The 12,397-nt window shown below is 47.3% G+C and overlaps 1 long non-coding RNA gene across 2 annotated transcripts in view; it reads left to right on the top strand.

The window, feature by feature from the left end:
• LOC102160708 overlaps nt 1-7,318 on the top strand; it is a 220,514-nt gene extending 213,196 nt beyond the window's left edge. For both annotated transcript variants that reach the window (XR_002342430.1, XR_002342431.1), the window contains 2 exons: nt 2,879-3,028; nt 7,174-7,318. This is a non-coding gene — a long non-coding RNA (uncharacterized LOC102160708). The remainder of the gene's footprint in view (nt 1-2,878; nt 3,029-7,173) is intronic.

Here is a 12,397-nt window from a genome sequence, read left to right as displayed (position 1 = left end):
CTCTGAACCCTGTGGACTGGGAGTGAGGAAGAGGAGTTTCCTAAAGACAAGCCTAGGTGAATTCATTAGAGGAATCACAGATAGAAGCACAGTTACCCACCACTCATAGGTGCTGGAGAAGTCTGTTTCTCTTCCTAACCTGGGTGTCCTTGGGGGCAGGAAGTTGGGAGATTCTTCCTGAAGCTACACATGTAAAAAATGGGTAGAGTTCCCTGCGTGGCCCAGCAATTAACAAACCCAACTAAGATCCATGAGGATGTAGGTTCGATCCCTGGCCTCGCTCAATGGGTTAAGGATCTGGCATTGCCATGAGCTGTGGTGTGGGTCACAGACATGGCTCGGATCCTGCATTGCTCTGTCTGTGGTGCAGGCCGGCAGCCATAGCTCCAGTTTAGCCCCTAGCCTGGGAACTTCCATATGCCTCCGGTGCAGCTTTAAAAAAAAAAAAAAAAAAGCAAAAGGGGGGCAGGGGGCAGAAAAAAGAAACCTTCCAGGGACTAGAGCGTCCTTCCTTTCTCAACTGTTTATTAAACTGTAAGCATTGGAAGGACAGGGATGAACACACACAGACAGGCTCCCTGCCTGCCCTGGGGCTCACGGTCTTGTTGGGGAAGCAGAGAGTGATGGGCGTCTACTAATCTTTGTAGGAACAGAGATTCTTCTCTGCAGCTGAGAACACTCGACATGATCAGAGAGTAGTACAGTAACCCTCACATCTTCCTCATAAAACCCTTCTAGGAGTTCCTATCGTGGCTCAGCGGTTAACAAACCTGACTAGGATCCATGAGGACGTGGGTTCGATCCCTGGCCTCATTCAGTGGGTTAAGGATCTGGCATTGCTGTGAGCTGTGGTGTAGGTCGCAGACATGGCTTAGACCTGGCGTGGCTGTGGCTGTGGCAGAGGCTGGCAGCTGTGGCTCTGATTTGACCCCTAGCCTGGGAACTTCTATATGTCTCACCTGCGGCCCTAAAAAAATAAATAAATAAACCCCTTTAAAACACCTTCACAACAACTTCTCGTGTTGTGGAAGAAGATGAGATACCCATTACATAGATAAGGAACAAAGGCTCTGAAAAGGAAGCTCCCCTACACGTGCCAGCAACCATGCACACTGCTGCCTTCATGCAGACGTCTCTGTCTTCATGAACCTGCCCAGCAGCCTGTGAAGCATGGTCTCGGGTTTCATGGACAAGGATACAGTGCCTCAGTGGTGGAGAAACTAGCCTGATGCCATGTGGCAGCCCTGGGGGACCCAAGGAAGCGCTTCATGTCACACAAACCCCAAGTCCGGGTCAGGAGTCACCTCCTAGAGTTCATGGATCCTAGTCCTGTGTTCAGTGCCCACCCCGCTGGGTGCCCCCCTCTGCCCTCCAGCCATGTCTGTCATTGGGGGTTACTTGGATCCACCATGAGGCCATGACTCTTGCAACTGGACAAATAGCTACCATCGGCCTTGACCCAGAGGAAGAACAAGGCTCGTTTTTCTGCTTTCCTTGCCAGAACCTTGAAGCCCTGCCCCAGAAATGCCAGCCTCAGGAGGTATTTCTGTCTCCTCCATCACTCACTGCTAACCCTGTTCCAGAAGCCAGGCGGCGATGGTGGCAGTGGCATGCAGCCAGCCCCACCAGGGCTTGGCTGGGTGTGTGTGGCAGCCGAGATCTGGCCTATTTTGCTCAGGTGATGGACAAAGACCTGCTTGCTGTTCTGCCAGCCTGTCCTGAGAGAAAGGGAGGGGTTGAGTTGCCTCTGATTATTTTTTTGTCTCAACAGCTAGAAGCTGTCCTTCCCTAAGATGGGGAGACATTGGGGGAAGCAGGTTTCGAGCAGGGTGGAGTCAGGAGCTCAGGCTTGTACCTGTTTGGTCAGAGATGCTTGTTTGACCCCCTAAAGGAGACATCAAGAGGCAACTGGATACGGAAAGGGGACAGGGCTGGAGATAGAAATGTGGGACCTGTTGTCATAGAGATGGGAGTAGATACCACGGGTGGTTGAAGCCACTCGTGAGTGAGCGTATAGAGAAGAGAACAAGGGTAGAAGACAGCCCTGGGGCACCCCAGCCTAGAAGATGGGGGATCAGAACCAGGGAAAACTGAGAAGGCAGAGCTAGTGGGAGGGATGGTACCAAGAACCAGGCCACAGTGGCCAAGTGAAGAAGCGATTTTAAGAAGGGAGCGATCCAAGGAGTTCCTGTTGTGGTTCAGCAGGTTCTGAACCCAACTAGTATCCATGAGGATGCAGGTTTGATTCTTGGCCTCTCTTAGTGGGTGAAAGATTCAGCATTGCTGTAGCTGTGGTGTAGGCTAGCAACTACAGCTCCGCCGATTCAACCCCTAGCCTGGGAACTTCCACATGCCGTGGGTTCGGCCCTAAAAAGACCAAAAAAAGAAAAGTTGGGAGGGGCAATCCATTGCATCAAGTGTGGCTGCCAAACTCGGTCCAATCAGGATGGAGGATTTACACTGATGCAGCACATTGGACGTCACTGGCGACCTTGACAGGAGTGGGGGGGAGCGGGGAGGAAAGCAGGGGAGACCGGGCAGAACACTGAGTGGGGACGACTCTTTCTGCAGGTTTGCGGTAAAGGAGAGCAGATGGGACAGTCCCTGGACCGACCAGGGGTGGGTTTTCTCAAGCTGGGAGATACTGGAGCACGTTTGTGTTTGAATGGGAATGAAACGCAGAGATGGATGATTTTATGATGGAAGAAAGGGGGCAGGTGTGGGACTAGAGACCCAGAGCAGGCGGAGGGGCTGGGATCCAGCAGACCACCAGGGCGTTTGGTCGTCCATTCCGAACCCAGGCTCCCCCCCCCCGTCCACCCTCCACCAGGGCGCCTCTCCCCACTTGACAGGGTGACCTTGGGCCTTCTCTCCTCAGAACCACTCCACACTTCCCGAACAATGCTCCTGTTGGAGAGAACAAAGCCTAGGATGGAACGCTTGCTATTTCTGCTACCGATAACCATGAATTAGAGCGAAGAGAGAAACAGGAGGTGACAGAAGACTTCATCTGAGCTCCTGAACTGAGGTGCGTGCACTGTGAGCATGCTCACAGAATCACCTTGCCAGGGATGTTTTCAAGGTTGGGTGGCAATTTCCAAAGGAAGTCGAGATAAAATGAATAAACACCACCGAAGGGCAAGTGGTGGCGTGATCTAAGATGTTTATAAATGATGTGGCGTTTACCACTGCCTCCACCTTAAAACTAGGTGATGCTTACTAGGTTCCCTTCAAGGTCATTCATGCAGCAAAGGTGCACTGAGAGCTGGACGAGGCCCTGGACCTGGGGAGCGGGAGGGCTCTTGTCCTCAGGGAGCTGGAAGGCCTGTCAGATGTTAGCACAGGATGTTCCCTGTGCAGCAGCCCTTGCTAAGGGGGTGGAGAGTTTGCCATGCACCGAATAGGGTTGGGTAGCTGGGTACATCTGAAGGAGGCAAGGCTTGGGCAGCTGTCAAGGAGGAGTGGGCTGAAGGGAAGTGTCAGGACACGTGTACATCTGACACAGGGAACAGCATGTGCAAAACCTTCATGGTGCGACATACAAGGGTGTGTTCAGGAAACACCACAAAGCTCCGTAGGTCCAGAAGTGAAACTTTATCCTGAGCACCGAGGATCCACTGAAAGATTTCAACTGGGGAACAGTTGGAGTGGACATGCTTGGAATTCAGAACCAAAAAAAAAAAAAAAAAGGAAAAAGGCTGTGGTCAAGGGAGTTCCTGTCATGGCCCAGTGGAAACGTATCTGGCTAGCATCCATGAGGATACAGGTTCGATCCCTGGTCTTGCACGGTGGGTTAAGGATCTGGCGTTGCCATGAGCTACGGTGCAGGTTGCAAACATGGCTCAGACCCTTTATTGCTGTGGCTATAGCATAGGCCAGCAGCTGCAGCTCCGATACTACCCCTAGCCTGGGACCCTCCATATGCTGCGAGTATAGCATTAAAAAGAAAAAAAAAAAAAAAAAAAAAAAAAGAGCTGTAGTCAGGTTCCAAGGCATTCCCTCAATGAATGAATAGGCTAGTCTCTTTGTCCCACAGTGCAGTTGAATTGCAGTACTTTCTCGGGTTTGGGGGCCCAGCAGCAGGTGTGGGACATGCAGGATGAGTTTTCTGTTTCATGATTGTGTACTAAGCCAAGGTCTTGTGCATGATTGTGAAACAACTGTTCTTCAAATAAAGCTTTAAAGTTAAGAACCGAAGTTTTCTAAGCACAAGTCCCTGATCCCAAGGACACATGTTTAAGCACCAGCTGAGGCCAAAGCAAATACCTACACAGGGGTGGATCTGGGCACCTCCTAAAAATGTGGGAGCCATACCTCTGATGGCATCTCCATTTATTTTAAGAGGTATGCAGGTGAGCATCACATAATAGTCACAGGATGAGAAAGTTATTCCCTTTTCAGTGATCTTGCCTTTTTTTTTTTTTTTTTGCACTTCAGTGAGAAATGCTCATTTACGTGCTAATGGATCTTTCACACCTCTTTTTTTTTTTTTTTTGAATTGTCTACGGTATATGATGCACCTTGACTTAGATTGCTGGGACAGTGAAAGAATGTCTTAAGGATGCTCTTTTTTTTTTTTTTTTTTTTTTTTTTTTTTGTCTTTTTGCTATTTCTTGGGCCGCTCCTGCGGCATATGGATGTTCCCAGGCTAGGGGTCGAATCGGAGCTTTAGTCACTAGCTTATACGACGGCACAGCAACACAGGATTGGAGCCGTGTTTGCAACGTACACCAGAGCTCATGGCAATGCTGGATCCTTAACCCACTAAGTGAGGAGGCCAGGGATCCAAACTGCGTCCTCATGGATACTAGTCAGGTTCTTAACCTGCTGAGCCACAAGGGAACTCCTAAATCTTGTCATCTGATCTTATCATCTAATAATCTCTCCTTTCGAGTGTTAAATGTTATTTTAATGTTATTAATCTCTTTTTAACACATCAAAACCAGGTCTCAGGCCCAAACCCTAATCCTCAGGCTTAGAATTAAATAATGTTTCATGGATCATTTGATTTGTATTGAGATGCAATCCACAACAGCATTTTATTATATTTTAGAGTTCCTTTCTGTTGGTCTAAGTATTGGTTTTCTCTTCCTAGCACTAATGTCAAGTTTTCTTTCAAAACCACTTTTTAAAAACAGTGATTTTAAAAGAGTAAGTAAAGAATAGTATAGGTGGCACTTGGATTTGGCAAAAATTGTGAGAGTGGGTTGAATAGAGGAATGAAGTATTGATATTTGTTACAATGTGGGTAAACCTTAAAAATATTACCCTAAGTGAAAGAAACCACCTACAAATGATACATAGTGTGTGATTCCATTTATGTAAAATGTCCAGAAAAGGCAAATCTAAGTAAGTAGATTAATTAATTGCCCAGAGCTGGGAGTGAAAAAGGGAAGGGATGGAAACGGGTGATGGAAGTGTTCTAAAATTAGACTGAAGCGACAGTTGTCCAAGTCCATGAATCTACTAAAAGTCATTGACCAGTATGCCTAAAATAGGGTAATTTTGGAGTTCTCGTTGTGGCTCAGCAGGTTAAGAACTCAGCTAGTATCCATGAGGTCTCAGATTTGATCCCTGGCCTCGCTCAGTGGGTTAAGGATCCAGCGTTGCCATGAGCTGTGGCGTAGGTCACAGATGCGGCTCGGATCTGGCGTTGCTGTGGCTCTGGTGTAGGCCGGTGGCTACAGCTCCAATTCGACCCCTAGCCTGGGAACCTCCATATGCCGCAGGTGTGGCCCTAAAGACAAATAAATTAATTAATTAACAAGTTGATTTTATGGTATGTAAGTTATACCTCAATCAAACTGTTGGAAAGCTATGAGAGCTCTTGTGAACGCCTGGAGTTTTGGAGACATGAGACAGTAACAATAGAAGTGTTTTCAAATCATGTTCATCAGAGTTGCCCACTTTGAAGGAAAAGCTATCAAAATGGCCAGCCAGGATTGGTTCAACAGCACTCTGATCTGTCTTTATTTGTTTTAGAAAGGTCAATGTAGAAACACGGAAATTACTAGAAATGAACAAAGCTACCCACCAGAGCAAAGGCAGGTCCACCCTGCCCAGAACCAGCTGATGGCGTGAAGCATTGTGTGGAGCCATTTTACCTCTGGGTCTTGTAGTTTATTTATGAAGGTGCCTCATGCCTTATTTATGATAAAAAGAAGAGGGTGCGTGTGAAACATCTTTGAATGAAACTTCTTTGGGCACAGAGCCGAACAAGACAAGTCAGCATCTCAAGCTTGGCTTTATTTACAAGGATGTGTGTCTGACACTCGTCCACAGTCTTGGGACCTTGGCACAAACAGACCCAACAGAGAACTTCACGGAACTGAACCCATTTGTAGGTTGAAGAGTGTCTGATTTGGACTTCAGTGGACGATTCTTTGGAGGACAAGATCCCTTGGCTGAAAATGCCTGAGAGCTCCTGGGCTAGAATATGCTGGATGGACTCCACATCGCTGAGGCTGGTTGGGTCTTCTGACTTGCCACAAACTAGTAATTTCCATTTGTGATTTTTTTTTTCTTTGTCTTTTTAGGGCTGTACCTGCAGCATAGGAGGTTCCCAGGCTAGGGGTCTAATCGGAGCTGTAGCCTCCAGGCTACACCACAGCCACAACAATGCCAGATCCGAGCCGTGTCTTCGACCTACACCACAGCTCATGACACCACTGAGCGAGGCCAGGGATTGAACCTGTGTCCTCATGGAAACTAGTCAGATTTGTTTCTGCTGAGCCACAATAGGAACTCTGTGCTTTTCTTTATCGATCAGGCAGATGAGAAGTATGAGTGGAAGACCACTGAGTGAACGACGGGGTGGCCAGCCTCCCTCGTGGAAATTTCATCTGTGGGAGGACAAGTTCACCTCCACCCCTTGGTGCAGATGGAGGGTGGGGTAGGATGGATCGAGGGTAGCTCATCCCAGATATCAGCCAGCCACCTCTGCAGTCAGGGGCAGAGGTTATTCCCTGCTGCTTTCTGACGCTCAAGCATAGCTTCTTTTTTTAAAAATAATTAATTCATTAAAGTGTAGTTGATTTACATTTCAAGTATGAAGCAAAGTGATACAGTTATATATATATGTATATATGTATAAAACCAAATCATTTTGCTGTATATATTTTTTCAGATTCTTTTTTATTTTTATTTATAAATAAATACAGTTTTGCTTTTCAGGGCAGCACCCACAACCACATCAATGTCAGATCTTAGCAGCATCTGTGACCTACACCACAGCTCATGGCAATGCTGGATCCTTAAGCCACTGAGTGATGCCAGGGATTGAACCTGCATCTTCAAGGATACTAGTAAGATTCGTTTCTGCTGCACCACAATGGGAACTCCCTATTTTTATTTTTTAATTTATTTTTATTTTTACTTTTTGCTTTTTAGGGCTGCACGTGTGGCATACAGAAGTTCCCAAGCTAGGGGTCGAATCTGAGCTGCAGCTGCTGGCCTTCACCACAGCCACAGCAACTCAGGTACAGCCGAGGGGAAAAAAAAGGAATGTTATTGGAGAAATTGCAGTAGACTCTTTCTCTTCTTAAGGAATACTTTAGCCCACTCCGGTCCCAGTGCTCATTCTGTGTGACTATGTTTGTCTTAAAGATACTGTGGATCATGTATAATGTTGGGTTCTCTTTGCATTGGCTACTAGGAAGCTCCAAACCGAAATATGCCATCTGTTTCTTGTGCAGTTTCCATTTTTGTCTGGGTAGATGGCTGTTTTCTACTTCTCTTCTCTTCTTCTCTTTTTCCTTAAACTTATCTTGTGTTAAGTGAAGCCTTTAAGGACCTTTGGGGGCAAGGCAGGCATATCCGTTTCCTAAGGCTGCTGTAATAAATATCCACTAATTTGGTGCTTAAAACACTAGAAATTTATTCTCTCACGGTTCTGGAGACAAGGGGTCTCCCGAATCTCCTTGTTCCACACCTCTCTCCCAGCTTCTGGTAGTTGCTGCTCATCCCTGGTGTTCTTTGGCTTCTCGATGCATCACTTCGCTCTCAGTGTCTCCATCTGCAAATGCAAAGACTGAACAGAATGTTCTAGAATCTTCTGGTGCTCAAAGTCACTGGCTTTCCCAATGGGGGCAGGATAGCTGACCATCATTGGATTTTATGGATTCACGTCCTGGAAAGCGGCCCTCAGGGTGAAGTGGGGAGGACTAGTTGGGTAAGATTCTAGATGAACCTCAGGATGGGCTGTCCTGGTGACCGACAGATGTGGGTCAAAATAAGCAGAGTGAGGGGAGGGAGGGCAGTGTGATGGCAAATTGCAATGTCCTTGACACAGTTTTTTCTGGCTTCCCCATGCCGGCGGATCGCAGAGCAGCGCCGAGTATAAAAATCCTGGAGCTGGGGCATGTCTGCTGTGTCCCCAACTGTGTGTCTCAGAGCCTGGCACCAAGCTGGAGTTCAGACAGAATCTGCCGATGGACAGTGGGGTAAGTCATGCCAGTCGGGTTCACATCCTGGCTCCGCCTCTTGGACAAATGACTTTTTGAGCCTCTGGAGACGCGTCTGTAAAATGGGTACTGCAAGAGCTGCCCCGCAGGGCTCCTGAAGCTTGGCATCTTGAACGGGCTGGTTGAGAGCCTGGGATTCTGAGGTTGGATGGTTTGAGTTCCCGTCTCGCTTCTTGCACTTCATCAGCTGTTAGAGGTTAGGCCAGACCACTGAACGTCCTGTGCCTTGGTTTCTTTATCTGTAAAAAGGAGACTATATACTGCTTCACGGAGCTGTGAGGAGGATGAAAGGAGACATGACTGTAATAGGCTCAGCACAGGGCCTGGCTCAGTATTTCTTTTCTGTTCTTTAATTCCCCTGCAAAGATGCTGGGGGTGGGAGCAGCTGGGGCTTCCCCGACTGTCCCACACTTAAGGAAGCTGGAGGCAGTGTGTCCCCCTGCAGCCCCCAGACCCCTGCAGACTCAGGATTCCCCACTTGCCGGATCGAAGGCTGGGCAACCCCCTTTCAATGAAAACAGAAGAGAAAGGGTTTTTTCTTAGATAGGCTTGCTTGCCGAAGAACTCTCAGGAATCCATTAACTCCAGTATTACTGAACATCTGAATGCAATTTGCAGGCTATAATAACATCTCTCTAGTTAGCAAATGTTTATGCCTCTCTATAATTTTCTTTTCCATGTGAAAATAGACCTGTCATACTAACGTGGTCGGCCAGCTGCCTCTATAATATCGTTAATAAGCAGGAAGGATCGTCCGCTCTGCAGTCGGAGGGGCTCTGTAGGCATTTGGGTTCCGGAGCCGGCTCCAGGAATGACGGGGCTGCCGTTCTGGGGGCTAGTTCACACGTCCATCACTCAAGAGGTAGAAAATGAGGGATCCGTGGAGCTCCCTGGTGACTCGGTGGGTTGAGGGTCTGGCGTTCTCACTGCTGTGGTGCAGGCTCAATCCCTAACCTGGGAACTTCTGCAGGCTGCAGGCACAACCAAAAAAAAAAAAAAAAAAAAATACAAATTAAAAATAAAAGTGTGGGCCCCAGAAGAAAGGAATTAGGAGGGAACAGGCCTGCTCCCAACTGCCAAGCACAAAGCTGAGCTTATCTACATTTCACTGGTACCTCAGTTTGATGGGTGTGTGGGTCAAAGTCCTCCACAGGACTTCCCAGGAATACCGATTCTTGGGTCTCATCCCCGACCTGCTGAGTTAGAATCCCTGTGGGTAGTGCCTGGGCATCTGTATTTTTTAAAAGGTTTTTTTGCCGCCTGGTGGTTTGTCTGCATTTCAGAGTCTGGAGAGGCTAACTCCTCACAGTGCAGAGGAAAAGAAAATTACAATTCAGGGGAAAGGTTCTTTAATACAATAGATATGGATCATTTAAGTTTCCCCTTAAAATTTCCTGCTCTTCAAATAACTGGATAATTTAGATGCCCAAAGCAGCCTCCTAAGTGTCTTGTCTGAGGCATCAATTCAGCAAAACTGAGTGCCAACTGAATGCATTGGTGTTTGCGGCTGGAATATAAAAAATTCGATGCCTCTGGCCTGGAGGAGGTTGCATTCCAGCTGGAGAGCCAGGAGAACAGATAATTACAACAAAATAAAAGCAGTGCAGTGAAAGGAAGGGGTGGGGTGGGGGAGCTCAGGAGCCCCAGGGACGGGGAGGGGCGCGACCCTATATCAGGGACAAGGGTAGCTGTCAAGAGGGAGTGACAGCTAAGCTGATGAGAAGGACAAAGTTAGCCAAAGGAAGGAACGCCTAGCAGAAGGAACTGCATGTGACTGGGTCCCGGGGCTAGAAGGAGCTTGGAAGGGCAGAGGGGCTGCAGAACTTTCTGCCTGGCTGGCATGCGAAGTGAGAGACGGGAAATGCTGAAACATGCAATCAGAGGGAGGTTGGGTGTCACGTCAAGTTCAGACTTTATCCTGAGGGCGACAGGGAGCCAGGTGCGGACTTCAGCAGTGGAATACCAGGGTTGTGTTCATGTTTTACAGAGATCACCGTGGCTGGATTGGGAGATGTGACTGAGGGGGCGAACCTCACATCTGGAGGACCAGCCGGGAGACTGTTGCCCTTTCTCCAAGTGAAAGGTGAAGGTGACCTGGGCTATCTATTGGCAGCAGAGGTGAAGACTGGTCAGCAAGGTCCAGACACATAAGGGGGGTAAAAGACGCCAAACAATATGGGACAGAATTAGGAAGCAGAACAATCAACTGACCCCCCTTCCCATGGCAATGACTATACCCTCTATTAGTTTGGAGTTATGATTTTTTTTTTTTTTTTTTTTGTTTGGCTTTTTAGAGCCATACCTGTGGCACATGGAAGGTCCCAGGCTAGGGGGCCAATCGGAGCTACAGCTGCTAGCAATGCAGGATCACAGCCTCAGCAGGATCACACCGCAACCACAGCAATGCAGGATCTGAGCCTCGTCTGCGACCTACACCACAGCTCATGGCAATGCCAGATCCTTAACCCACTGAGGGAGGCCATATTGATCAAACCCACATCAATATGTTGAGTTCTTAACTCACTGAACCCACAACAGGAACCCCTGATTTTTTTTTTTTAACCTAACATTATCTCACATGCATTTCCCACATCATGATAAACTTTTCGCAAACATAGAACAGTTGTGCAATATTCTACTGTGTGGATGCACTACAATTTAAAAACCAGCTGTATTTTTTTTTTGAATTTTTTTTTTTTTTTTTGGTGGGGGAGGGCCTTACCCATGGCATATGGAGGTTCCCAGGCTAGGGGTCGAATCAGAGCCGTAGCCAGTGGCCTACACCACAGCCACAGCAACACCAGATCCTTAACCCACTGAGCAAGGCCAGAGGTCGAACCTGTGTCCTCATGGATGCTAGTCATATTCATTTCCGCTGCGCCATGACGGGAACTCCCAATTTTAAAACCAGCTTTATTGAGGTATAATTGACACATGGAGAACTGCACACATTAAATGTGTACAATTCGACGCGTCTGGATGGACATAAACACCTGTGATGCCGTCTCTACAATCAAGGTAACAAGACTCATCCAGCACCTCCCAGAGGGTCCTTGTGTCCCTTTCTCTTTTATTTTGTGGTAAGAGCCCTTAACGTGAGATCCACCCTCCTCACAAAATTTTAAGTGCATAACACAATTTGTTAACCACAGCATCTAACAAAACTGTTCCAAAACCTTACACTCACTGACCGCACCCCCCCATGCTTCAGCCCCCGGAGACCACGACTGCGGTCTCTGCAGTCTCTGCTTCTGCGAGTGCGACTATTTTAGATATGAATGGAATTGTGCAGTATTTGTGCCTTTGTGTCTGGCTTATTTTATCTAGTGTAACATCCTCCAGCTTCATCCCTGTGATGGATCCTCCAATGTCAGTATGTCCTTTTTAAAAGACTAAAACAGGATTCCATTGTCTATACACCACATTTCCTTTATCCATTCATCCATCGAATTACTTGAGTAATTTCCATATACCACCAGAATTTATTTTAAAAATCCTTATTGCTGGACATGAACTTGGTTCATGTATTTTTTTTTTTTTACTATTATAAAAAATGCTACGGTCATACAAAAGAACGAAATAATGTCATTTGCAGCGACATGGATGCAACTAGAGATTCTCATACAAAGTGAAGGAAGTCAGAGACAGAAAGACAAATACCATATGATATCACTTCTATGTGGAATCTAAAATATGGCACAAAAGAACCTATCTGCAGAACAGAAACAAACTCATGGACATGGAGAACAGAGGCTGCCATGGGGGAGGGGGGAGGGAGTGGGATGGACGGGAGGTTAGGGTTAGTAGATACAAACTATTCCATTTAGAAGGGTTAAGCAATGAGGTCCTGCTGTACAGCACAGGGAACTCTATCCAGTCTCTTGGGCTAGAACATGATGGAAGATAATATAAGAAAGGGAAGATACTATAAGAAA

This window comes from Sus scrofa, chromosome 3 (genome assembly GCF_000003025.6).
Source record: "Sus scrofa isolate TJ Tabasco breed Duroc chromosome 3, Sscrofa11.1, whole genome shotgun sequence".
NCBI classification, from domain to species: Eukaryota; Metazoa; Chordata; class Mammalia; order Artiodactyla; family Suidae; genus Sus; species Sus scrofa.
The sequence above is the reverse complement of the archived record's forward strand: the minus strand, read 5'-3'. Positions and strand labels throughout refer to the sequence as shown.